General features: G+C 36.1%; 1 long non-coding RNA gene across 8 annotated transcripts; it reads right to left on the bottom strand.

Annotated features, from left to right (window-relative positions):
• LOC104771225 lies at positions 373 to 3,488 on the bottom strand. 8 transcript variants are annotated; one of them, XR_764749.2, is made up of 7 exons: positions 3,077 to 3,488; positions 2,630 to 2,695; positions 2,036 to 2,158; positions 1,633 to 1,927; positions 952 to 1,132; positions 737 to 854; positions 373 to 614 (listed from the first exon to the last, which is right to left on the bottom strand). It is a non-coding gene; the product is annotated as an uncharacterized LOC104771225 (long non-coding RNA). The 8 variants fall into 8 exon arrangements; XR_764747.2 differs by having other exon boundaries at positions 750 to 854; positions 2,630 to 2,746; XR_764750.2 differs by having other exon boundaries at positions 750 to 854; positions 2,036 to 2,154; positions 3,077 to 3,487.

The raw sequence follows: 4,630 nt of genomic DNA on the forward strand, positions 1-4,630 counted from the left end.
ACTGAAATTTTCTCAATTGTACCTAAGTAATCTAGTTGTACATAAAAACCTCACATTCACCTTAAAATTCTATTAACTACAACCCAACAAATCACCCTAAAATTCTATTAATTACAACCAAACAAATCTGCAAAGGCTCTATCTTTTTACTCATTATAGCTTCTAAGTAGATATTATTTCCCATATATCACTTCATTAAGCTCACCCATTCTTTTCTCAAACATCTCTACTATTTCTCCATCCTTTGATCCTTTTTCTCAAACATCTCTACATCAAATACCTTAAGATGTTATTTTACAATAGTATACAATATTTTTTTTTTTTAACTCCATAATGGGTACAGAAAGTGCAGTTAAAAGGATAAAAAGACGATAAACCAAACAGTTAACAACTGATTGTTATCTAGATTAAACGTAGACAAAATATCAGAGGGTTACATCCAAAAAAATAACCTAACCAATAGTTTCATAGGTTATAAAATCCCAAAATATCAATTCATCTCTAATTAGTCCTAGAATCAGAGTTGGCTTGCAGAAGGTGCAGTTGATGAAATGTCTTCAACGTGAGCTTCCTTAGCTTCCTCACTAAGTCGCCTTCTCTTTGCCCTCTTTAGACTGCCAAAATATAAATACAGTCAAGTTTCAAGATAACCAGTAATAGCAAATACTAAACCCACACCCATTGACCCCATGGAAGTCGTGAGTGTATGTTGAGTCAAGATTTTATGAAAATTAACTTCGAAGCTTAACTCCTTCTGCTCTTGTCGGAATCCTCCAATGAATCCGTGTAGGTCCAAATTAGGTAAGCTAGGAATCACCCGATTTATAATTTGGATAACTCCTTCGTGTGAACTCCTGCACCCCAAGAAATTTCAGAAAGAAAACATGTATTTTTGGACCTATTACATCATTTTCTCAGCGTTCACTGCAAAGACGTATTGAGTTTGAGTACCAGGAGAAGCCCGCTTTTGGAAAAGATCTCAATTCCTCTCGAATTCACCTCATAAGAATACATAAATCAATCATACATCACCACAAAACAACAACAAAAGGTTCCTTCAAGCTATATAAACTAACAACAACAAGATCATTCTCTCCTTTACCTCGTTAGTCTTAATTCCATATTCAGGTGTCTGCAAACATCATGAAAAAAAAAACACCAATCACTTTAAATCAACAAAACACACACATCTCAAACAAAGCTGAAGCAGAGTGGTCTATACTAAGTCTAATTGTCTAAAAGTCTCAACCTTTCTTATACCCATTTCAATTAGAAGATAAGAAATTATGTACCCACATTCAACATATTCTCATAATCACAAGAACACATATTCATATATGTAAGTGGGTTTAAAAAAATAAATAAGTAATTCCTCCAGCCAAAACAACACAAGCAAATATAATATAGAGCTCGTAATGTAACAAAGAGAGAGTAAAACAAAATAAACCTAATTTCTTATCAAACAAATTCATCTAGCTAGTTATATGTATCAGACGAAACACAAATTAATCAGTTTAGAGGACGAGTATTTCTAACTAGAAGTACCAATAGACTGAAACTGTGAGTCTGTGACACATACCAGGAGCATAATAAAGATGGTTGGCGGATAAGCAAGAAAATAAAAAAAAAAACCTGAAGAAGAAATGCTTGGGAACCGAACCGTGAACAGATCTAAGAATTTGGACGAACCCTAACCGCCACCCTTGCAACGCGACCACCGCTGGACCTGGCTGAGCCACCGCAGAGAATGACTTGCGAAATTCAGCTACAACAGCATCTTGAGGGTATTTGGGCTCAGATGCAGAGAGTAATGCCTGGACTGAAACAAGCGCTGTCTTCAGAGCATAAACAGTATTTGCTAACCTCCATGGCCATTGTACACACCGAAGAAAGATGTCTTATTATCCAAATCAAGAATTTTTGCATGCTAGTCAAATCAAACCAGTTACAATCAAGAGAGTCAGGTACACAGATCCAAGGTTTCAACTTAGATGGTTTCATAAGTTCAAAAAGAAGCAAATAGTTATTGACTCACTGCATCTTCCATGGTAGCACGCCAACCTTGCATAGACGTTAAACCATATCCAAGCTTATCATTCTCACCATCTTCTGATAACTTATCAGTTTTTGGAGAACTTAGGTATGTACCCATCTCTTTCTGCCAAAAACAACAACATAGATAGTTATTACTTATATCACTCTTGTCTCCAAAACCCAGATAAAAAGAAGAAGCTAGCTTGAACAATTCATAATCTTGTACAATCCGTTTTCTAGCTCATTGACTTGTACAAGATTCAGAGTTGACCTACTCAACAAAACAGAATCAAGAAAGAACCTAGCTTGACCAAATCAGAATCCTACACAATCTAATCTCTACCTCATAAACGTGCACAAGATTCACAATGGACTTAATCAACTCAAAAAAAAAAAAAAAAAAACACTACTCAGCAATCAAAATCAAAGAAAGGAGCTTAGCTTGAACCAATCCATTCTCATAAACTTGAACATGATTCAGAATCGATTTAAAACAAGGGTTTGAATCGATTTGACCCCAGATGCGAATATTTGACTATTTGGATCGATAAAAAAAAGATTCAGATAGTTAAGGCAGAAGCTAGTAGCAACTTACATCTCTGGATAGAATAAATATGAAAAAGGAAGAGCCTTTTGAGATCTTCAAGACCAAATTCTGGAGCTTTAGGAGAAGAAACACGATCAGGACGAGAAAAAGGAACAGAACCAACCACTAGAAAAAATTTACTTTGAGATCAGATGTACAATTCAATCCATAAGGACAAAAAAAGATAAGCGAATCATGTTCAACTAGGTACAATTTAGATAACATGATTCTGAATCGATTCTGAATATTTATGTTATCTAAATATTACCAAAAAAAGATTGATTATGAACATAACCCAATACAAATCAAACACCCATAAACCCTAAAATCTAACTCCTACACCAATCGAAACAAAATTAAGTGAATCCCATAACTTCACAATCCCCAAAAACTAAATTCTGGGTATTGGAATTTTCACAATCAAAGAGCCTTAAAGTAGGAGAATTTGGATCAGACCTGGCATGGTGATATTGATATGAAAAGTTCCGCCTTCCTAAGGAGTACCGATTGGACCAGGAATGGTTCCGGTGAGTCGGGGGAGATTATCGGCTTTCGGGCTGACCCGGATACCCGAAGAATCGTTGTCTCTGCTGAAATCTTGAAGCTCTTTCTAGACTCGACTGAAATCTAGCATCTTTTTGAAATCTCTCTTCCGATTGAAATCTCCCAAAATAAGAGAGAGAGGAAACCCTAAAAGAAAAAAAATTGAAACTTTATTTGGTGGAGAAGTGAAGCTTCTTTTCTTGCATCGTAAGGCAATTTATCCAACAGACCATTCTTTTCTTGCAGAATTAGAGTAATGGAGGATTTGACAAAAAATCAAACAAACATCGATTCAAAGAAAAATAAAAACAAAAACATGGTAACAAGAGCAAGAGCATAAGGCCATCCTTAACGGGATAACTTTTCTTCTGTTCTAAGCCCAATTATATATTAAAAAAATTGAATAGTGGGCTTAGATCAAAAATATTGATCTTGGTTCAGAACTGATCTTCAGCCCGTTCTAACATTCTTCCTCTCTTCTGATTGGTCGAAAGAAAAATGAGAAGGAAATATTTTCATTTCTCTCATTCCATCGAAATCGTGTCTAGAGTTTGTTTTCTCGCCATAGTCGCCGCCGAAGCTTTGTTTTCCGGCAATTGAAACACCAAAATCGAAAGGAGAGAAGCTATTTCCGTCCTATTCCGTCTTTGTCTCCGTCGTTGTCTCCATCGTTGTCTCCATCGTTTCCTTTGTCGGGCTTTTGGCATATCGAAACCAAAATCTCAATCGAAACCAAAATCAAAATCGAAACGCCTTTGTCTCCGCCTCTCCTTTGTCGGGCAAATCTCCGGTCATACAGAGAAGGTTTGTCACAGTTGTTTCCTCTTTTAATCTTTGAATTAGGTTTAGTATAGGATTTGGGATTAATCATTATACGATTATATTGAGCTTATCTATGATTGAATTAGGTTTCGGTTTAGTATCTGCTACTCGTTTTTGGTTCTACCGTTGTTTGCTTTTGGTAATGTTTTAATCATAATTCTGCTTTTTTCATCCTTTGTTAGGTTATGCTCTTCTCCAAGGCTGATGATTTTCAGAAACTTGCTCAGCCTCTTGAAGATATTGCAAGAAAGTTAAAATCGAAGGTAGTTTTGATCTGTGGTAGGTTAGTTGTGCAGAATTGCTTATGGTTAGGACTTGTTTTACTCGCTTGGCATTTCTTGTTTGGTGAGAAAATGGCTAAAGCAACAAAGACCATGTCCCTGCGTGTTGGATTTTCATGTCTTCTCCCTGTGGATTTTGGTTTTTGATGCACACACACAAACTTTTGCTAGATTCTCTTTACTTGTTTTTGGGTGAATCAGTGGTGCGTCGTGTTGAGACTGAAGTGATTCCTGTTTCTCCTGAGGATGTGCCTAACGTATGTGTAATAAGCCTTAGTATGCTTTTTGGTATTGACAATGGTTTTTGAATGTGGCTATGTGTTTTGTCTTTCTGGGTGTTGGGTTTTGTCTTTCAATTTGTTTT

Source organism: Camelina sativa, chromosome 20, assembly GCF_000633955.1.
Source record: "Camelina sativa cultivar DH55 chromosome 20, Cs, whole genome shotgun sequence".
Classification (NCBI taxonomy): domain Eukaryota; kingdom Viridiplantae; phylum Streptophyta; class Magnoliopsida; order Brassicales; family Brassicaceae; genus Camelina; species Camelina sativa.